This window comes from Oreochromis niloticus, linkage group LG13 (genome assembly GCF_001858045.2).
Source record: "Oreochromis niloticus isolate F11D_XX linkage group LG13, O_niloticus_UMD_NMBU, whole genome shotgun sequence".
Classification (NCBI taxonomy): Eukaryota; Metazoa; Chordata; class Actinopteri; order Cichliformes; family Cichlidae; genus Oreochromis; species Oreochromis niloticus.
The window spans coordinates 29,709,670-29,733,516 of record NC_031978.2 but is presented as its reverse complement, the minus strand read 5'-3'; the positions used below and the strand labels follow the sequence as shown (position 1 = coordinate 29,733,516).

At 39.1% G+C, this 23,847-nt stretch overlaps 1 long non-coding RNA gene across 1 annotated transcript in view; it reads left to right on the top strand.

Annotated features, from left to right (window-relative positions):
• Nucleotides 1-23,847, top strand: part of LOC106098758 (uncharacterized) — a 462,577-nt gene that overhangs the window by 385,871 nt on the left and 52,859 nt on the right. Inside the window, exon 7 of the long non-coding RNA XR_003213587.1 lies at nucleotides 18,541-18,598. This is a non-coding gene — a long non-coding RNA (uncharacterized LOC106098758). The remainder of the gene's footprint in view (nucleotides 1-18,540; nucleotides 18,599-23,847) is intronic.

Genomic DNA, 23,847 nt, shown 5'->3' with positions numbered 1-23,847 from the left:
ATCATCGGTAAATGGACTATTTCAAAACCAGAAGCATGACTCCCCGTGTGTTTTGGCATCGTCCCCTGTTGAAATGTACACCTTCACCATCCTTCGCCAGGAGTGCACTGCGGATTATTGCTATTATTACACTTCATAAATCACCTCCTTTCACAAGATTGATGATTTTCCAGTCCACGCTTAGCACGTTGCGGTGGATCTTTTTCAAAAAATTTGCTTTTTTATCCTAAAGATTCAGGTCCATTTGGCTGTCGATCTTCTGCGCTATGGCTGAATTAGCATGCAGCCTCAATAATCTACCCCCTCGTCTCTCATGGCTCAGTCCACAATCCCTAATGATGAAATGAATTACACCGTCTATTGTCAGAGTGCTTTAATCATATTAGCTTCTGCTAAAATGACAGAGCATTGTTCGGGCCCCCAGACAAAAGAAGACACATCTAAGGTACAATGGACTTCGGATCTCTCTCAGTGAATTACATTAATTCTAAATAACGTCACATTAAGCTGCCTGTCCAATAGAGGGAGTGAAAGAGGTTTGACTGGGATGGCATTTGTACCTTCATCACTGCTCCTAATGACACACTAGCCTATAATACTGACAGATGTTCACTGACATGGAATGATTTTTTTCCCCACTTAGAAATGGGTTTATTATATCTGTCCATCTTATTAGAGTTATTTGTATAATTGGTACTTTATTTGTATTTTTTAAGTAAATTTTATGAATAAAATACCTTAAAAAATCTTGTAAAAGTATTTGAAAAGTTTAAAGACACAGATGTTCACATCTTACACCATATGGCCAAAAGTTTCTGAAAACTGTTTTCTACATATGTTGCTTTTTGATGCAACAGCAGCTATTGAAAGCCTAACCTAACCCAGTGTGTGTACATTTATAAGGGCTACCCACACTGCAAGAGACTAATCCAGGCAGACACCAAAATGACAACTTAAGATGAAGTGAAATAAGCAGGTCTGGACTAAAACATATCTCAACTCTAAGGAGAGAGGAGGAAAGAATTACAAATGAGACCAAAAATACCTTTGATTGACGACAGGATGGTAAATATGTTAAATAGCTACAGTTGGCATTTGTAGCTACAAAGTATTGGGTGATGAGCAAATCACTGCGTGTGTGGGTAAAGCTTTAGGTTGCCTTTTTAAAAGAGACACATTCTGAGAGTTATTCAAGCAGATATCCAGAGGTTATTAGATACAAAACATGATCTCTGTAGACTGTGTTTAAAAGTAGATTCCCAGTCTAAAAAGTAAAATCAATGCAATAAAGTTACCCAGAAAAAGTCAGAGAAAGTGTCAAGTTATTAAGATGACTATCAGAGTTGGGTCTCCATATACTTTTTGGCCTTTTAGCATCTCCCCGTGTCATACTAAAAGCAAACACAGACTCACGTGCAGGCAGGCTCATGCCTTTGCTGCGGGAGAATTGCTAAACAACTGACCGAGCGCTTAATTCAATCATTTCTACCGGGTACTAGCCCACCCCTGTCGCTGTTCATTGATGGAGGCTCTTTAAGGAGAGCAATATTTAGCATATCTGGCTAAATGGTCCTAACAAGCCCCAGCTTGCACCATGTTAAAAATTAATAAATAATAAAAGAAGGAGAAAGTGTGAGGTTGCCAGGGAAATAATTTGCCTCTCTTGAACTGATGATGGCATGCACTTTATGCAAATTGGTGTCTTGGGACAACAAAATCCCTCTTAATACATATGCAGATTTCATAAAAGAGAGAGAGGGAGACCTGAGAAAGGAGGGAGGAGATGAGAGAGCGCATCTGGAGGTAGGAAAGGAAGATGATAAATAAGTCAGCATTAAAGTGAAAGGATGTATGTGAATTTCATGTTTCATAAAATCAATGTAAACCTCTAATTCTTTTGATAGTAAGATAAAAAGATTTGTGTATGTATGAGAGAGACTGTGTGTTTGAAGCACACATCAAGTATGTAATGCTGCAGGCAGTGTGTGTGAAAATCACCAGTAACTGCAGTTAATCTCAATAACAAAACATTATTTGTCCCTCTAACTTATAGCTAAACTTGCCTATATCTTTATTTGGAAGTAATAAACTGAAGTTGTGCTATATTTTTATGCACTGTCAACATTTTTGTTATCAGCTGTCACTTCATCTTATAATTCTATCGTTAGAGGATAATTTGGCTTACAGATAATTATGTCATGCCATATTTTTAAACACCTGGACTTTCCATGACTACTTAATATGTAGGGTCCTTTCTATATAATTGATTAAAGTTGTAGTTGCATTTTGGTGAAGTCTGGTCATAGACTGTATATAAAAATTGAATGTTGACATCATGTATTTATTTCCGGACTTTCTGAAGCATTGATATTAGTTTTTTTAAGTAATACAATAATACATTATAAAATATTTATAATAATTGGCGTGATACAGTTGGTCGCACAAGCCATAAATTACCAGATAGAAACTGCTCTAGAAGGAACCAACGGCTCAAACACTGTGGAGAACTCCAGGTCAGTTACTCAAATTAGCAGAAGCTAAGGCTGGTAGAAAGTACAGTTAACTCAGTCACCACACCGTATCCCTAAAAGTGTCTACACCATGCTGAGGATGTCTCACAGTAGGTCTTATGTACCTTTTACCAACCTGATGAATGCTGCCTTTTCATGAGGAGCTGCACATTTGTGCTATCTGATTAGCAGCATTATTGCATCCCTTCAAACTGGGTAAAGCAGCACATTATGTTTAATTTGTGGGCAAAACTCATTGACAAAAGTCTCATGCAAGAGAAAAAAGATGTCCCCTGCTTGTCAGAAATCAGGAGACAAAAAGATACCAAGTTTAGTGGTCAGTAATTAGAAACTATTAATAATACAGCTGTCAGCAACTTGTCATTACAGCAGCGCTGCAGTTTGACAGGAAAAAAAAGCAAACACAGAGACATTTTTCTAAAGAAAAGCGGTCATTGACTAAGACGACATATGTCAAGAGAATATTACTGATGATGATGTAGCAACCATAAAAGTGAATTTCTGTTTTATAAACTATATCATTAAACTAGAATTATAAAAAAAGGAACAATTATGGATAATTCTGCTATTTTTTTTTGTCATTTTTTTTAATATTGTTGTCTCTATATAAGTGTAATGAGAATAAGCGTCCCTAATATGGTCATCTTAGACACACAGCTCTACCTTTGAGCACAGGCACTCCATCCATCTCCTGTTTAAACTGTTGTTTGTAAGGGGCAGCCAATAAGAAGAAAAAAAAGGAGGGAGCTAAAATGATTGGTTTCAGAGGATGAACAGAGTGGCTCCACAAAGGCCTTTTTAGTCACGTAAATCCAGGTGAGATGAGCAAAACATCTCTAAAAATTACCTTAAATTGAAGTGGCAAGGCTAGTCCTCAACACCACCTAAAAGTACAGTACTCACATATTTTTTTGCATTGTTCACTATGCAACACCAAAAGAGTCATAACTCTATGACAAGCATAATTTGATATTTATATATTAAATCAATGGCATGAAAAGTTTCCTGTGTATTTTAAAAGAAACACTTCTGGTAATATTAATGACGCTGTGTTTCTGAAGTGGATGTTAAATGTGCCTGATCACAACAACCAAATAAAATGTCAAGTAAATAAGACACAAGAATATCACGATCTCACTGTTAAGTAAAGTTTAAGTCAAATTTAGATATGTAATCAACCGAATGTTTTTTATTAATGTAAAACTAAAACAAGCAAAAGTTTGAAAATTTGACATTACATTTTGGTTAGGTTAACTTTTATTGTTGCTAGCAAAGTGGAAACTTTTTACGAGCTATGATTGGTCAGACTTCATAAATATCTGGTGCTTGGTATACATGGTCCAGTTTTTTTAGACTACTAGCTGGTAAGAAAAGCAAGCTGCGTCTTTCAGACAGAAAATCACAAGAACTTGGAAACGTTTGTCAAAATCAAATGGCTGGAAGTGGACAGATGTAAGTTCATCAATGGTTACACTCACGTGCAAAAAAGAGGATGTATGTTGTATCACAAGACAGCTTCACAATTTGTTTTGCTAACTCATTTATACAAGGCATTTTGTAGAGTGTATATCAACCATGGCAGTTTGTGTTGAAACAACAACGGTAATCTCTGATTTTAACTTTTTTCTCAAAATGATCATCAATAATATTTATTGTTAATGTGGCCCTAATACTCCATTGCAATAACAATTAGCTCAGGTGTTAAATTAAAAAATGTTCAGTTTAATGTTTCATCTGGTTTGAAATTCTCACTAAAGGACGTTTATTAATAATAATAATTAGATTTTGAAAGAAAAATACAGTAAGAAAAAGTTACAGTATGCATGGATGGAAAGACTCACTCTACATACATAAACATACTTGCTCTGTTTCCTCAGCCTCCCCCCCCCCCCCCATTCCCACTCCCCACCACACCCTGCTCTCGCTCTCTGAGGAAGTTTTCAATCCTGTCATTCCAGCATTTCTTTCATGTGTGCCTCGACTGCGGGCCTCTCCTCCTTTTGTATTGTTTTATTATTTATGCATGGGGAGAGATGGTGGTTGGTTTGGGCGAGGGTTTGGGGTGGGGTGGGGGGGTGTCTTAGGCATAAGGAGCAGCAGCAGTAGCATTAGGACAGATCGGTGGTGGTGGTGGTGGGGGGGCTAATTTATATTCTGTTTCAGCAACATCTTTGAGAGCCAGAGAGTTCAAACATTTTCTAAGCAAATGTGGAGAAAGACGGGGGAGAACGGAGGAGAAAGGCAAAAAGAGAGGGAGGACAAGACACAAGGGGCATGTGTGAGGGTGTGCGTGATAGTGTGATTTTGAATACACTTGTCCATATGTTTGAGTATGCATGCTTTTGTGTGTGTCTGTGTGTGTGTATGGCATATACAATATGTGTTAGTATTCAAGAACAGATGGAGTTAAGAAGAAGTGCGTGATGGAGCAGGTTCAAGAGAGGAAGCAATGAAAAAGAAGGAAGGAAATGGGAACAATACGCTGAGGAGTGGATACAGTGTTACAAAACTTTCTGTGTGGAAAGTGATTAAAATAGATGTGAAAGAGGCATCGCGGGGTGGGGTGGGGGTGGAGGGTGTAATGAGAGACAAGGGCTGTTTGCTGTTACTGCCCCCATCTTCCGCATATGGATGCCCATATGTAGTGTTTATGTCCATTTACTGTAGGTGTGAGTGGATGTGAATCACACTGTTTCACAGATAGAAAAGGATTTTCCTTGTGAAAAGTTTCAATAGGACATTTGACAAAACTATAAATCCTTGTAGATTTTCAGAGAAAGAGGGCAGGATCTGCAAAACATAATCAGACTTTTGACTCTTTTGTAAGTTTTGCAGCTATCTCATATTCATATATTTGAAAGGTGTGGAAAAGGTGTGACTTTAAAACCTAAAGTAACAGGTGCAGACTTCAATTGGAGATTATGTATTGGAATTTCAGGAGCGGGACCACGCCTCCAAACACGCTCCTTCAGGTTCTCATCCACAGGGAGTGCAGAATTATTAGGCAAGTTGTATTTTTGAGGAATAATTTCATTATTGAACAACAACCATGTTCTCAATGAACCCAAAAAACTCATTAATATCAAAGCTGAATGTTTTTGGAAGTAGTTTTTAGTTTGTTTTTAGTTTTAGCTATTTTAGGGGGATATCTGTGTGTGCAGGTGACTATTACTGTGCATAATTATTAGGCAACTTAACAAAAACCAAATATATACCCATTTCAATTATTTATTTTTACCAGTGAAACCAATATAACATCTCCACATTCACAAATATACATTTCTGACATTCAAAAACAAAACAAAAACAAATCAGCGACCATCATATGCTCATAGGGGGTCATATGATTGTTGGGTTTTTCTCTGTATTTATTATTGTGCTATCTACTGTACAATATAAAGCGCCTTGAGGCGACTTTTGTTGTGATTTGGCGCTATATAAATAAAATTGAATTGAATTGAATTCAATATAGCCACCTTTCTTTGCAAGGACACTCAAAAGCCTGCCATCCATGGATTCTGTCAGTGTTTTGATCTGTTCACCATCAACATTGCGTGCAGCAGCAACCACAGCCTCCCAGACACTGTTCAGAGAGGTGTACTGTTTTCCCTCCTTGTAAATCTCACATTTGATGATGGACCACAGGTTCTCAATGGGGTTCAGATCAGGTGAACAAGGAGGCCATGTCATTAGTTTTTCTTCTTTCATACCCTTTCTTGCCAGCCATGCTGTGGAGTACTTGGACGCGTGTGATGGAGCATTGTCCTGCATGAAAATCATGTTTTTCTTGAAGGATGCAGACTTCTTCCTGTACCACTGCTTGAAGAAGGTGTCTTCCAGAAACTGGCAGTAGGACTGGGAGTTGAGCTTGACTCCATCCTCAACCCGAAAAGGCCCCACAAGCTCATCTTTGATGATACCAGCCCAAACCAGTACTCCACCTCCACCTTGCTGGCGTCTGAGTCGGACTGGAGCTCTCTGCCCTTTACCAATCCAGCCACGGGCCCATCCATCTGGCCCATCAAGACTCACTCTCATTTCATCAGTCCATAAAACCTTAGAAAAATCAGTCTTGAGATATTTCTTGGCCCAGTCTTGACGTTTCAGCTTGTGTGTCTTGTTCAGTGGTGGTCGTCTTTCAGCCTTTCTTACCTTGGCCATATCTCTGAGTATTGCACACCTTGTGCTTTTGGGCACTCCAGTGATGTTGCAGCTCTGAAATATGGCCAAACTGGTGGCAAGTGGCATCTTGGCAGCTGCACGCTTGACTTTTCTCAGTTCATGGGCAGTTATTTTGCGCCTTGGTTTTTCCACACGCTTCTTGCGACCCTGTTGACTATTTTGAATGAAACGCTTGATTGTTCGATGATCACGCTTCAGAAGCTTTGCAATTTTAAGACTGCTGCATCCCTCTGCAAGATATCTCACTATTTTTGACTTTTCTGAGCCTGTCAAGTCCTTCTTTTGACCCATTTTGCCAAAGGAAAGGAAGTTCCCTAATAATTATGCACACCTAATATAGGGTGTTGAAGTCATTAGACCACACCCCTTCTCATTACAGAGATGCACATCACCTAATATGCTTAATTGGTAGTAGGCTTTCGAGCCTATACAGCTTGGAGTAAGACAACATGCATGAAGAGGATGATGTGGACAAAATACTCATTTGCCTAATAATTCTGCACTCCCTGTATATAAGTTCCCCCAGTTCTGCAAGCTGTCAGTCTTGTTTACATGCCCCAACCTCCCTCCCCTTTTCAATTCTTTAACTTCTTCACTTCTGTTTAGTACATGGGGATCTGCCAGGCCCGGGAGCCATCGCCAGTCCCCTTCCAGGCCTGCAGCTCAATTCATGTCCAAGCATTCACCTTTACCTACTAAAATGCTGTCAAAGGATGTGGGCCCAGCTAGTGAAATATATATGTGATTTTAAATGGTACTTGATGGTGCAGCATGTTTTTTGATGACAGACCATTAAGCTAAAATACCAGCAGTGTGTTAGGTCAGATGGTGACTCCAAAGTCAACCCTATGTCTAAATGGCGACTTAACATCCACTGCTGGCTACTAGTAACCCATCTAGGTTTTAGGGTAATGGTTAGGGGTAAGGTTTGGGGTTTTGTTAACATTCGCCCCTTTTTATAGAAATTTCTTCTATGGTTTTCACATAGAATGTTTCATCGACATAATGCCATAGTCTCGCTACAAAGTTCCATGGTTCCCTCAAAAAAGCCTGACAGTGTTGGCACAGTGCATGTTGTGTGCTGTCTGGAAGCCCTTTAAGTAGCGTTGTGATAATAGAAAACATGGCATCAGAGCTAACAGAAAGCGTCAAGCTGATATTTAAAGAAAGAAAACACAAGGCTTCTTGAGCCTCAACTCCTTTGGCTAGACCAAAGGTTTCTAAGGGGACAGTGACTGACACACTCACACACTGCAGAGACTTTTCAAAGCACAGTCAGGGAGACTAAAAGTTCAATATATCATGATGTGTTCACTGAGAAATAGAGGCACAGCTTCTCCACTCATGACGGATTTTGTTAAATAAAGAAGTCAGACTGTAAATGTAAAAACTTCTGTGAACGAAGGCTGAAAAAGTGCCAGAAGATGAGTAGAAGATTTTTACAACAACAGAAGATGAGTAGAGCATTTTTACAACTTCTCAGGGGAGGAAAGATTATAAATGCTTGGTCTGGATTAAGACAAACCAGCATTTCAGAGCGGATGACGAAAAGGAGTCCAATCACCTCGCTCCACAGTAGGCAAAGCAGCACGTATGGAGACTGTGCCAAACCTTGTCACTCCTTATAGTTGTTCTCTGGCCAGTTTAAACTGCACTTAACTAAAGCTGAAGCCTGCTGGGGCCCCAGGGCACCCCTGTCTGTGCCAGCCATATCAATAGTCACCATGGCTGGGCTCAGCTCTGACACTGTACTCGAGACTATTGCACCACTGCCTTAACACCCAAACCATCCAGCCTAATCACAATCAGTGGCTGTATGAGTACTTGTGTGTGCGAGTGTTTGCTGGGTGTGTGTGAGTGTTCCCCACACTTTCACCACATCTTCAGCACATGCCCTTAAGCATGTGCGAAATGGCTCAGTATCAAAGACTGATGATTGAACCGAAAACATACTCTACTCTGAGAAAAAAATAAGACCCTCAGTGTGTGTGTGTGTAAGTGTTTGAATTTGTGTGGGTGTGCATGTTTGCGGCAGATTTGCACATTGCATGAACTAAGCATGTGTGTGTGTAACTGTGTGTCCACTGTAAAAACAAAGAGAGGCAGAGAGGCAAGGAGACATTTGCTGAGAAGTATTGAATTTCAATAAAAACTGCAATGAGGAGTTTGAAGCTGAGGCGATTTTTCAATCTCTCATTGTTCTGTCTCGAATTAGTCGTGGTACACTCCATTTTCACCATGCCCAGCTAATCAGATCTCCTTCTGTCCCGTGGGCTTTCCCTCATTTGGTATGTCCCATGAGTCATGTGCCAATCAAATTGCTCATCAATGTCTGCCTTTCTTTTTTCTTGGTCTCTTGCTCCCTTCCTTGTTTTAAGCCATTTCATTAAACTGTGTCATAAGAAAAGTTAATGAAGCTGGCTAGCCATGTTATGCTGAATATCATGTAAGGGATAGAAAAGGTAGCCTAAATCCATTTGATTGAAATCATGTCAGATGTAACGGAATAGATGTCAAGATTGTCTGGCCTGGATTTGAGCTGCAATCTTACTTTCAACTACCAGCATTTTTCTTTTTCTTACAGGCACAAATAATGCACATCAGTAATTGATTCAAGTCCACAAAGGACAAATGGAGTCTGCAAAGCACCAAAAGTACTTAATAAACCCACAGTATAGGGGTTGGTTACAAGCAGAAATCTAACCTCCAATTTTATTTTACTTGAAAGAAACAAGCCCTTTTTCACATGACGCTACCAAAGTCATGAATATAGGGTTGCCAAGTGTGTTAAAGTCTCCCTGATCAGACTTCAGTTGAGGCACTGATGGTAGTGGTGCAAGACTTGTTTTTTGATGACTGTAAGGATGTTGGGGTATAAAGCTGTGTCTTTAGAGTAAGTTACACAGGTAATTGCAGAACACCTCTATATCGACTGTTGTACCATGTTTGCTGTAAAGCTTAATGCAACATGTATTTTAAAATTAAGGCTTTTTTGGTTGCTATTACTTTTAGTCAAACTGTATGTCATGAGCACATATGGCATGTAAAACATGGGCATAGCCACCGTTGCATCACCCGCTGGTTTTTGGACTCACGTGTTGGTGTTATTGGAGGAAGGAGTCACTACAGGTGTTGATTGCAAAGTTATTAGGTGATGCTAGCAAGCTTTGTTAGCAGCCACAGGTGCAACATTCTAACATGCTAATTATTGCTAAAGAAGAGATCAAATACTAGAATTTACTCACCAAAGTGCACGTAGGTCTTACAAAGCCTCTTATCAGACTGTTTGTCAGTCAGTTCCATTAAAAGGAACTGACAACGGTTGCTAGGTCCAGTTCAGCTTTTGGTTACAGCTGCCTGCATTGGCACTTCCGTCAGTGGAAACAGCTTTGTCCCTGACTTTAAGCCTTAAAAAACATCAAATTACAGTTATGCAAACAAAAGTATGCCCTCTACAGTTGTTACAGTGAACAACATACAAGCCAGTTAGTTCTTTAGCGCACTCTTGGAACTCATTTGTTGTGATTTTAGAGTAATGGCTGTATACTCCACGACAGAGCCTCATCAACACTCTCCAATTACTTAATTTATGCCACACACCCAAGAGGCCAAGCCAAATACTCATGTGAAGCTGTTAGTTATATGAGTAAATGTAAATGCAAGGTAAAGGCCTCTCATGATTTTTTACCCACTCTCATACTCTCATTTTTATGACACAAGATACATTCCTTGTAAACTTTACAGAATGCATTATTGACCAACTTAAACAATATATTCTTTGATTACTGCGTCATTTTACAATTAGTCACAGATGTCAAAAAAGGCTGTAATATTTCTCAGCTTGTTAAAGCATATTATAAAAAATATTTTTTTCTTGCACATAGCCCACTGCAGCTTTTAAGACCAACCCCAAGTTAAGTAGTCAGGTAATTATGTCTTTAAAAATGTATGTATTCTATCTATACAGTTTTAATGTCCCGGTAACCACAGAAATTTAAGGTTGGCTCTTTTCCTATTTATTTAGAAAGGTGTTTTAAAATAACCCAAATAACTGCCCAGAGAGGTTGCTGAGATAGCTAGCACGTCTCACAACTTACTTCTGGAAGCCTGTGTTACAGCGGCGTGTGGATGGACGGTGAAGATCTTTAACAAACAACAGAAAGTGTCAGTTTTGGAAATCATTGCACTTCTTTTTGAGTTGGATCCATATCATCTAAAGGCCAGCCTGTTCCAGCAAGAATGAATATTTGCAAGATATACAGCGTGGGGAATTTGTCTTGGAAAGCTGCTTCCTTTTTCATAATGACAAGGTCAAGAGAGTTGGCCTCACTATATGTGATTTTCCTCATCAGGCATAATTGAGCTGTGTCCGTGGATATGTGATTTAAGATTCCCCTTTAAGGAAGCACTTGGCTGTGGCAGGAAGAGAAAGTACAACAATAACAAGTTTCTATAGTCTGGGGAACTACACTGTAATTTTAACAGAAAACATAGCTTCTAATATTACTGATGACATGATTCCAATCAGAAAATAGGTGAGAGGTAGAGTTATTAGGGTGGTATTTTAGCCACATGCTGAACAAGTAATAGTTTGAGACACTGGAAGATGTTCCATCTTCCTTTCTTATATTAGGCATGCCAAATAATTTATAAACTTAACCATAACAGATCACTGGTGAACCATTTAGGGTTAAGGTGAATATTAAACAATACATTGTTATTGCAAACATGCATGTTGGCCTTATCTTTGTCATTGGGTATACTATATAGGCAAGTTTCATAAAATGAAGCTGATGTTAACTTAAACCTGCCTTCGTCAAAACTGCGATGAATGTCCCAAATTTCCCAAGCATAAGCTGACAGAACTCCGCTCCATTCTTTCACACTTTTGGGTGGCATGATTAAAGTCTCACCTCTCGCACTGCTCCGATAATTTCAGATTAATTCTCGGGCTCTTATAATTTCCTGGATAAAGAAAAAAAAAGTTCTTTCTCTACAATTATACTGTTGGAGGGAACAATGTCCCATTTGGGATTTTAAGCCATTTACACAGATGATTCCAGTAATGCCATGCAAATAGAATTTAATTCAAAGTTAATTCGCCTGCATTACTTTTTAATAAAGAAATGATAAATTATAATCTCCTCTGCAATTTAATCTATTTATGCTTCTTCCGTCGCTGGAAAGTGTCCACTGCTTGTCTCTTCATTAATTGTGAGAGAGAAAGAGGGGGAAAAGAGAGAAAGAAAGAGTGAAAAAGTAGGAAAATAAAGGGGGGTAGCAGGTAAATTTGTTATCTCAGTGCCGAACTGTGTTTGAGAAAGAAATAAAGGGTGTAATGAATTGATTTCATATTTAGTCTCAGGCGTGTTGATGCACATAGATCTCTAGTGGTCTTTCTGTGCCTGTAGCCTGCAGTATTTTCTTTCCTTTCATTAAGGGTGAGATTCTGCCCTTTGATAGTGTTATCGATTCTGCCTCCGAACACTGTGGCACCCCTGTGAAGTTGCTCTTCAGGTAGGGAAAAAAAAGAAGAAGAAGAAGCTATTATCTTTGGTGTTATCCCGTACTAGTGTAGTGGCGATTCACTAAAGCGCTTTAGTTACCAGTGAACCATTTTCCCCGCTCTTTGTTCTTCCTCACTTTTATTGAATTCGAGGGATAATTACAGATTCTGGCGCTGCCACCGCTGCCGAGGCCTGCTGTAATTTCAGCAGGCTGAGAATTTATTGCTTAAATCATTATGATTCTCTCCTCCCGTCTACTGTGTTTAAATTCTATCTCGCCCTCGATCTGCTCCAAATGTGTATGAAGAGGCGCAGAACTCTCCGTACTTCAGCTTAAGTCCAAGTTTGACCTTGTAGTTTTTATCGTTATAACCCAGGAGCGAACATCATGTGAACACTGGCAGCTTCTAATCTGATACTTTGGTGACCTACATCTAACTGCTGGCCCTCGCCAAATAATATCCACTCTGTCCTTACTAGCGGCTCCCTTTGACTTCAGAAAGATGTGGATGTTCAACAAGAGACGATAGAAGGACTTTCCAGTTGAACCCCCCAAAATTATATTGTGAAGACATAAAAATATCTACTCTATGTAGTGTTTTCAGCTAGTACAAACAGTAGCAGGAGATTATGTGTGTCTGCAGTTGTTTCCCATTTCAGTTTTTGTGGCAGTTTTTTCTGTTCAGATAATTTGTGTATCTTTTGTTCATTATTTTGGGTCATTTCATGTCTTTTTTAGGTTCTTCTGTTTCTGTAGTATGGTTTTTGAATCTTTGAATTTTTTTGTTGTCTATTTATAGATGTTTTGTGTGTCTCTGTTGTCATTTTGCATCTGTTTTAGACCATAGGCGCTACACAGAGCTTTCCAGAGGTCTACATGTGTACTGTCACCAGGGGGCATTGAAAAGTGATGATGTTTGTGCTGTTGTTGGTCTTTTAGTTTAGTCGTTGCTGTGGAGAAGACAGAAGTCGTAATCTACAAAGAAACGATGTGGGGTTAAAAACATTTGCTGAAACAATTATTGAAAACAATGAAAACTGTGTTTGTGACACCGCCCATGCTTGATGCTGTTGGTGTCTCTTCTGTCTTTGATGAACTCTGCCGTCACCTCTTCAAGTTTGTAACCAATCAGCACTCGATCTAAAAACATCTTCGCCATCAGTCCACAAACCTGAATTTCTAATGGATGCAAATCAAACGCAGGGCCATAAATCTGCTTTTAGTTGACTCCATCTTTTTTTCTTTTTGGTTTGTTTGTTGGTTTGTTTGTGTCTCTGTGGTCATTTCGTTTCTTTTTGTAGTTGGTTCTGTCTTTGTGGTAACTTTGCAGTCGTTGTGTGCCTCTTTTGAGTTTTTTCCTTTGTGTTTTTATGCATCTCATTTTTAGTTCTTTGTCTTTTTGTTAGTTTGGTCTTGTTAGGGGTTTTGCATCTCTTTCTGTTGTTCTGGTTGTCTTCATTGTTTTTTGTCCCACTCACAATATATATATAAAAAAGGTTATGACAAGCCATATACAGGTAGAAGCTTTTAAACCAATTATGCAAAGTAAAAAAATACAGGTATGTATTTCATGGGATTCTATGTAGACCTATGAAAAATCAGACCATAATAATACCTTGTAGAACCACCTTTAGCAACAATAACTTTGCATAATCATTTTCTCTGTGACTTTATGAGCTTCTTAGATTGTTGTGACCCACTCTTCTTAGACTATTACTTCAATTCATTGAGGTTTACAGACATTCATTTATACAGAGCTCTGTCGAGGTCCCACCACAACATTACAATTAGGTCAATGTCTGGACTTTGACTGGGACATTACAACACCTTGATTCTTTTCCATTGTGTTTCGATTTTGATTTCATTTGGGTCAAGGTTTAGCTGTTGGACTGATGGTTTTAGTTCATGGTCAGCTCAATGACTGCAAGGTTCCCTGTCCTGTAGCCACAGAGCAAGTGCAGATCATTGCCTCGCCACCACTGTGCTTGGTATTTGGTATGAAGTCTTCTGCAGATATGCTGAGTGTGTTTTTTGCCAAATATGGCTCTGTACAGTATGGTCAGACATCGCCACTGTGATTTTATCTGTCCAAAGGACATTCTTCCAGAAGACTTGGGACTTGTTTATATGCAAAGTTATAGACCTAAGCTATGCTGTGTTTTTTTTAGAGAAAATACACTTTTAACAATGCTTCAAAGCAAGCCATGTTTGTTCATTCTTTTTCTAATTGTACTGTCGTGAAATTTAAAATTTAGCATTTTAACTGATGTCTATAGACTCTGAGATGTAGCTCTTTGGTTTTCTCCAATTTCTCTGATCATTGTATGGTTTGATGTTGGGTGAATTTGCTGGGTTGTCCTCATCTGGAAAGACTGCGGCATTGTGTTACCACACATCTGAAGCCCAGGACAGGCAACCTGCCAAAGCCCTTGCTTTTATAGAGGTTTTTATAGATGTTATAGAGGTCACAACTGCTGACCACCAATTAATCAAGTGAGTAATCATATGAGTAATCATATGAGCTTATATGCAACTTACACTCTTAATTCTTAGCAGAGTAGTAAAGGTGTACTTAGTTTTTCACAGGACTGCAGAGTGTCCTGTGCTCTTGTAATCAGAGTAATTTTGGTAGACCGGCCACTTCTGGTAAGGTTCACCACTGTTCCAAGTTTTATCCATTTAAGGATAATTACATGTTTCTCATTTATTCTTGAGTTTCTTTAGATCTGGGCATGAGTATTGTGTCACTGTAATTATACTCCGGTCCCAAAAAACTTTTTACCACTGTGAGTGGATTTCAAAACCTGTTCAAACTCACACAGCCAAGGTGGGTCAATTGAGGGTCACAGGATGGTACCAACACCACACTGCACCCAACATGATTGGGCCCCCCTCGTGTGCCCTCACTAATAAAACATTTGGTAGAGTGTTGTCACTCTTGCTATGCAAGACCAGTTTTAGTCCTAACTTAGTCCTTGCACTGTTATGCTGCTTCCTATTTCTGGTATCCTATATTTTGGAAACAAATATTGTACTCCTCATTTTAAAGCTTTTATGACAACTTTTTAAAATATATTAACCACTATAGTAGCCAGTTCAAGCGGTTTAAAGAATCTTTATCTGTAACATTGAAGACTCAATTCAATCCACTAATTGTGATTCAATAATGTAAATTATTCTTTATAATAAATATATATATTTGCATTAGGTCTAAAGACTGTCACTACAAAGATTTTCATGCCACAATTATAATTATCTAAAAATTTTAAATTATAATACAATAATATCTTTAAAACAGACAAAGGCCATGAAGGAACAGTGGCCTATATGTTGGGAATGCAAATGTAGATTCACAAATTTTTAACTACTTCTACTCAATAGCAATATCAAATGATTTTCTTGGCACTGAATCTTTTTTCCATAGCAGAAAAATTTATATGGCCTGAAATATTTAAAGAAACACAAAGATGTAGTCTTCTATTAGTGTTCACAAAATAAAGAAATACATCATTCGCTATCATCACAGCTCCCGAGACCGTGAAGTAATTTAGACATGTGGCTGATGGCACTTAAAAAAATGAAAGGAAAAAAGAAATTACACATGGCAGCCAAACCAAGGACATAAGATCAAACCTGATAACGCAACAAAGCTCATTTTCCTCAAAGATCCTAATTGATTGGTTGATTATGCTTTTTCTGTTCCTCCATCTCGGTGGGTCTTCTTTAATAGCTCCATAATGACGCTACAGAACTGGACGTGTAAGCCTCAGCCAATTAGAATAGTAATAGGCTCTAATTAACTAAAAAAAAAGGATTTTCAATAAAAAAGGAGGAGATAGCGAATTTGATTACTCATATTCATTAACTTTTTCCCCCTCCCTTCCCTTCTGCCATCCCTGGAACTTTGCTCCCTTCATTTTTATGAATATTTTATCTTGTGTGAAACATTACAATACATGCTGTCCCTGGCAAAGGCCAAAGCCGTAACAGCAGAAAGCCTTTCTTCTGCTCTCATTCAAAGAGCCTTCCTTTGTTTCTGCATAATGAACAAGTTGCTGATGGCGGCAGAATAAATTTTAATTAGACTTTTAAGGAGGAGACTTGGAAGGATGATAGGTTGTTTTAAATCAAAACTTGACAGTGTGAAGGCTTTTTAGGAATAACCCAAAGTTAGTCGATGAAATATGTTCGCACTTGCTGCGTGTCCGTATGTGTGTGTGTGCGTGTGTGACAGAGATATGTGCCAGCAGGTGTCTGTAACGGCACATCAATAATTTGCAGCAATTCTAACCAACTCCCTCCTTCTCCTCCTGGTTTCTGCTTCTTTCTCCACCCCATTCACTCTCTGTCTTTCTTGCCTCAGGTCAAGTTAGCAACACTTAAGGACTACAACACTGTGCCCGATCACCATATGTTGTCTTTGTGAGTGTGTGTACCTACCTGTTTTGCTTGTTCCCTTACCTGATGCCTGCCGTCGCTTGCAGCCAAAGCATGTCAGCTTTTGAGAGACAAAAACAAAAACAGAGGCGAGCAGAGAGGGGACACCGGGTACACCAACATGTGTGTGTGTGTATTACTGTGTGCGTGCATCCTGCAGTCTGCTTCGCCATGAGACAGAGCCATATGGTCACCCCAGGCAAAGCAGGTTGGGCCTGTTTACCTGCCTCACTCTGGGTCATGTCAGTTTCGTTTTCAGCATAGCCGCAACACGGCTCAAGCATCGCTGCCAAAAACACCACATTTAACTGCCCTCCTCCTCCTCTTCTCTCTCTTCTTTCCATCTTTTCTCTCTACTTTCTCAGTGTCTCCACAGGGCTTGATCTTTTTCAGATTTACAGAACAAATGGAGACTAACATTTTTTAATCAATTAATAAAATTACATTTTTTAAAATTATTGTGTAACATCAAAAAATGTAAATCTGCAGGTACTTCTTCTGACTACCCGCCCAAATCCCAAAATGTCTAATTGTATGATAATGCAAAGGAGAAATCGTAACCAAGGGAAGCTGAAAATGTCTGGAATCTTTTTTTCACCAATAACTTACCAATAACGTTAAAAATTAGGAACGTTGTTACAGTGTGATTGGCACTCTAAAAGATGAAACATTCTGAGAGGAGGTCATAACAACATGCGTGATGATTACCTCAAAAGAGGTTCCTCACAAAACTTGAGTTGGTTTTAGTTGAACAAAAATTATAACAATAAACGAGAAATAAAATGGCCATTAATAAATAGAAACGGGAGAAATATGGTAATTTGCTGCTTTGCCTTCTTTTGTTTTTAAAAATGATAAATCACATGATAGAGAATACCAAAGGAAAAGAGTTTTACTTTCTTGAAGTTAAATGCACGTTATGCAACTTAAAGATTTGTAATAAAAAAAGTTCCTACATGTTATATATGATATATAACAGATTTTGTTTGTTTATTTAAGAACTTTAAGAGATTGGCACATATCACACTCTTGTGCCCCATACACCGCACAGCTACAGGGACATTGGTTTTATTAATATTTGAACACTGACGGTTGCCGAGAGTTACTGACTGCTATTGGAATCGTTGGTATTATTTAAACTTTGACACACAAACATTGAAAAGTATCAACAGGAATCAAAGTTTAAACAAACTTAACTATAAAAATGCTACAACACTACTAAATTTAATTATTTGAATTTAAACATTAATTAATAAATTAAACAAGTTAACAACTTTGCCTCTAGGTATCTTGCAAAAAGTTTTAACAGTCAACTGTAGTAAAATTAATTTTTGAAAAATTCTTACAACTGACTAAGATAAATGTTGTCACAGTAAACAAATGTTCCATGACAAACAATAACCTACCTATACTGAAAGACAAACAATAATATTTCAAATGTTTGTGGACCCTTTTTGATTTGTTTTCAAACCTGTTTGTTTTATTATACCATCCTTATTGACAAAAAGATTTTTCTTTACCTGCATTTAAATATTTTGTTTACCATGTTTTTCTTAAAAAAAAAACCCCACTAAACAATAAAAACTAGTTGTTTCAGTGTGTGTTGCTACAGGAACATATTTATGTTTCTTTTACATTTTTAGAGTTATTGTTTGATATTAATGTTGTCTTATGTATTTTTAAAAATAAATCAAAAAATAATCACAGACCCTGAAATAATAACCATCAATAAAAATAAATAATGTGTGAAAGGACTTCCTTGGTAAATTCACCATAACAAACATTTTCACAGCACTAAATCTCCAATCATGCGTCAAATACTCACCACACTTCTGCACCAGCTAATATCAATCAATTATACATTGACTTTTTTTTCTTTCAGACATACGCTGCCCTCAGTGGAAACTTCCTATAGATGCAACATGTTTAACAGGAAACAGGTAGGTACATACGCATAGGAAATCACCTGTTTATTGAAACTGTTGACCCTTAAAATTAGAATGTTTCTGAAATTAACATGGTAAAAATGATCTGGTTCTGACTCATCATGTTAGGAATTATTTTTGTTTCTCTTTTGTATTAATATATTAATGTTGATTAAATATATTTGGGTTGTGAAAGGTTGGATAAACTGAGAAATTTGAAAGATATCACCTTGAGATTTGGGAAGCGATGACACATTTTTTTGTTTAATTACAAACACAGGGGTTAGGGAATTATTTGTAAAACAGCTGTTTGAGTTATTCATCCATTAATAAATACTGAAATGTAGAGCTGTTTAGTCAGTTGAGAGATTATCATAATAGTTGACACTTGCTTTTTCTGTCCACTGGTTAATCGGGTAATTATCACAGTAATTTTGAAGCAATAAGGTAAACATTTCATGGGTTAAGCTTCTGATTATAAACAGTAAAATCTTTTTTTTGTTTAGAACCGTTGATTGGTAAAATATCTGATGTCATCACAAGTGTTTTAGTGGAGTGGGTGGGGGGTGCAGTGTGTGTGTGTGTGTGTGTGTGTGTGTGTGTGTGGTGGTGGTTGGGGGGGGTACCTTATAGCCATGTAGGTTGGGTACATAATACAAATGCTCTAAGCGATCAATCCCGAGCTCCAATCCCAGCCCTCGACTGTTTCCTGAAACCCATGCAGATCTCCATCATCTAAGTAGAAGCAGTTTAGTATTACTTTTGAGTTAAACTCGATAAAAAGTAACTTATCAGTGGTAATAATACAGTAGCTATGTAGTAGAAATTTAGAAAAGTAGAAAGCTGAAGTAGAAAAGTAGAAACTGAATGAATGAATGTTATTATGTACGTCATGTTTCTCTCGGTGTTTCTGTGTTAATGAGAATCTTTGCTGCTTTTAGGGGTTTTTTGTCATTCTTGCATCGTAAAATTCAAACACACCAGACCCATCAAACTCGCTTGGGTACATAATATACCATTATGAATTTAGTACTACAACCACACCGAAGGACAACTACTAAAGACAAAGAAGGTCTGCATTAAGGGACCTTATAGCAACAGGATGTTGGTATCGGTCAGCATTGGCCCTGTTGTTGATATCAGTATATCGGCAAATAAGATGACATTTCCAGGTGTCAGTGGCTGGCATTTATCTGTTTTGTAAGATTTGTTTGGCCCTGGATAAATATTAAAAAATTCTAAAAGAATTTCTTTGTTCCTTTGTTAAAAATGGGAAATGACAAAAATAAAAAACAAACAGAATTTGTTGTTGGACAAACTTTCATTTTAAACGTCAGTATCAGTGTAGAATTTAACAAGCAGTGCATCCCTGGTTTGATACATTCAAAATCAAACTCATCGAACAGAAGTCAACTCATATCATCCACCAGGTCACCAGTGGACAACACCGTTACATGCAATTTGGCTTTTCAGTTCTGTTTTATGATTTTCATTTGGACATATAAACATCCACCACTTTTTAAATAGAAATTGGAATGCTAATGTTTCAGAACTTTGTTTCTAACATTCTTAAAACAAAACCCAAACCCTCAGACAAACTTCGAGTGACCTTGTGGATATTAAAAAGTTAATATGTTTGTTGTTGTTTTTTTCTAAATTCACATTTACAGGAGAGTAGCGGGCATCCCCCTCTCTCTCTTCCACTCTCTCTTTGCCCCTGTTAACCCCCCGCTGTAGCAGCAGTTGCCGGCACCTTGGCTGAGCATGATGTCCGGCTGTAGCAGTAACAGGTGCCTACATGTTGCCTGCTGGCATCGTGCCGCCACCGCACTACAGCAGCCATCTTGGCAGCATGTTGGGTCCTCACGCCCAAGCTCGCAGGCTGTAATCTACCTAATCTCACAGCTGCCAGTCAGTTCAGAGTGGTCATACACACTGATAGTGACTCTTCCTGTACCGTGTGTGACGAAGAGTGAGGACAGTAATTGATTACATATTTTTTATGATTCAGTGAAGGTTCGTTTTGGATTTTTCTCAATTTGCCCCATGATATGGTCATTTTTAAATACACACACAGACACACACAAACACACACACTGTCTGGAGACTCCCTCCCCTTTAACGTCAAGCACATCAACTACACAGACCAGTCCTTTTTCTTTTTCCTCACTCACTGCCACCCGCTACAGTCCTCCCCCCTTCCCCCACCACCACACCACTGCCCCTCAAGCTTACTGTCACCCCTTGCCCCACCCCCGCCTTTCGCACCTACACTCTCACACATATACACACACGCACACACACACGCCCTCCACCCTTTTTCCATTTCAGATGCAAAGCTGGGGCCGAGGCGAGACGTGCATATAGTCACAGCGGCAATCTCATCTATGTCCAATCTGTCATGCCACTGCCTTTCATTATTCTCCTGCGTGGGGGGAGAGATAACGCCGAGGCATATTTTATGGACAGTTGAGAGAGAGAGAGAGGGAGAGAAGAGAAAGAGAGACTGATAGGGAAATAAAGAGAGAGAAAGATGCCAATATGGTGGAGTAATGGTTGAGAGATATGAAGGGTCCTGCTTTGGCCAGGGAAGAAGTGTCACCCTGCCTCATTGGTATCTAGGTCAATGCAAGAGAGACAAGGAAAAAAAAGAAGAAGAAATAAATGAAGTGATGAAAATTATTGAAATGGAGGTTTGGTGTGGGGCGAAGGATGGAAGGATGAAGAGGGAGTGCCGGTCAGTGCCATCTCTTCTCCATTAAAAATGGACAGCCCGAGGGCCTCCAGGCAGGAAGAAAAGGGGAGGGGAAGGGGGGTAAATAGGCGGTAGCCATTCTTCATGGCCACTCGATGGCCCCATAAAATCAGGGCTCGTATGCATGCATGCATGCTGCTGTTGTTGAATATGGAGGAGTGAGGGAATGCGAAGGGGCCAGCAGATGAAGGAGGAGCGGGAGGGACGGGTGAATGAAGGGATGGGTGAATGCACCGGGGTCAGGTATTCTCTTCTGTCACCCCTGTTGCTGGGCTGAGTGGCTGACTGGTTGTCTCTCTGCTCAGCGTGCTGGAATGATTGGGTCCTGGCCTGCAGAGAATGGGCTGGCCAGTTTTACATATATACATAGATCATGGTCATTGTCATACTGTGTGTGTGTGTGTGTGTGTGTGTGTGTACTGTGTGTGCTTCAATATGCAAATAAGATGCCTTTGATTTCGTGCACGTGTTAGTGTCCGTGCATCCGTGTGTCGCCGCAGTCGTGCGGCATCCAGATGTCAGCGCAGCCTCACTCGATGTCTGTCATTGAGACAGTGGGGGTGGGGTTAAGGTGACCTGTTTTAAATATAGACAGTGTCACGACAACATGCCCGACTCGACTTATAAAACCCATTTGCATAATGTTTCTCCCTTATCCCTCGCTTTCTCCCTCAATTTTTTTCCTTCCTCCTGGGAGACAGGCAGTGCAGACGCATCGTGTTTTGCCTTTGTCTCGGCTGTTCAAATGCAAAAAGATGTCATGTCAAGCCTTTCTTCCGTGCACAACCTGCGTCGCACAATGAAGAACAGGGCGAAATACAAACACAGAAGTGCTGCGCATAAAGACAAAATAGGTTCCCTGTGTCATTACATCAAATGCAAAAGACTCACCATGGAAGCCTGTCAGTACAGTATGTCCTCGCTACATAACACCACAACTATAAACTAACTGACAAGACTGTAACTCAAAAGACAACAATATTCACACATCTTTACACCTCTCCCTGCATATTTTGCTCTTCTTTCCTGGCTGCTGGAGGTGTTATTGCCATGCTGTCTAACAAGCCGAGGCCTTTGAAAAGTATTTGGAAAAAAAGGTTAAAAAGATGACACTGATGGGGCATTTTTAAACAGACCTCATAGACCTTGGACTTTGATTTCTGCTTAACTTTTGTAGCATACCTTGTCCTTCTCGAGCGGATGTGCGAGCAAGCCTTGTCAGTGTGCCCTTCAATTTGAATGCGTACTCCACTCTGGCAAACTAATTAATTATTCCCCTCTTCACCCTCCTTTATTCATCCATTTGTTTTTTTTTCCTCAATGAAGAATACATGCCACATTCCTTCAATACCTTTCCTTCTCTCAGACTCAGCGCCTATTCATTAGGAATTCAAATTAATCAGTATTTACTGTAGCGCTTGCCAGCTCTGCTCTCAAGTGCAATTTCTATCAACAAGGTTGAGTGGGCTTTTGTTTCTTATAGCCAATTGGAATAAAGCTCGCTCTTGCTTTGTCCCATTTTTTTAGATGTTCAATTGAACACATCAACTAGTTTGGCACATAAGACGGAATTGACGTTCCCCCAGAATGCAATGCTACAAGGACTTTTCATCTGACATTCAATGAACTCTGAAATTAAGGCGCCGCAACAGTTCAAAAAGGAACTCAAGCTAATTGTGAGGCTTTTTTGGGCAGAGGGCTATCTATCAGTACTACATGGCCACAACAAAAAAAGTTGCAGTTTGCTTTAAAAAGTCGTCTTTTGTTTCGATATTACCAACCAAAGCAGTCTTTCAGCACTTTACTAAATTAGTACTTTTGAACTCCGGTCCACTAGTTACTTTTCTTTCCCCTATGAATACTGATGCCGAAGCATCGAGCAGTAGTATTCAGATCCAGCATGTCACCCATCGTCAGAGAAGTTCTGTGTCACTGACGGTCGCTAAGGCCAAGGCATTTAATCTGTTCAGTGTTAAAATCACATAGACATCGGTGAGAATTAGTCTTAATGTGTGGGCATGCTCGAAAAACATCGTATGTTCTGTGTCATCAGACTCAACGAGTGTTAAGAGGTGATCCTTCCTCTGACGGCATTACACTAATGTGTACAGTATATTCAAAAAGTAATTGTGTGGCAAGAATCTGTTTCCTTCCCGGGAATTCTGTCAGTGTTGTTTAGTCAAAGCTGCTGGTGACGTCGGTTACGGCTTCACTGAAACAGTTCTGTCATCCTCGGTTTTTAAAGCGTCTGTATTTGACCTCAAACAATGATATGTATTAGTTTTTACTGCATAAACCCAGTCAAGAAATCTTCAATAATCTAATAATTTAATAAATATAAGCAGTGAGTGACAGTAAAAGTGTGTGGACAGAAAACAGTAAGTACTAAAAAGGTTCTGAAGTGGATACTATTCTTTTCTCATTGTCTCCTTTCTTGGAGTTCAGGTCATCCACTAAATGGAACGTAGGTGGTTTGATCCCTGGCTGCTCTGGCGCCAAAGTATCCTTG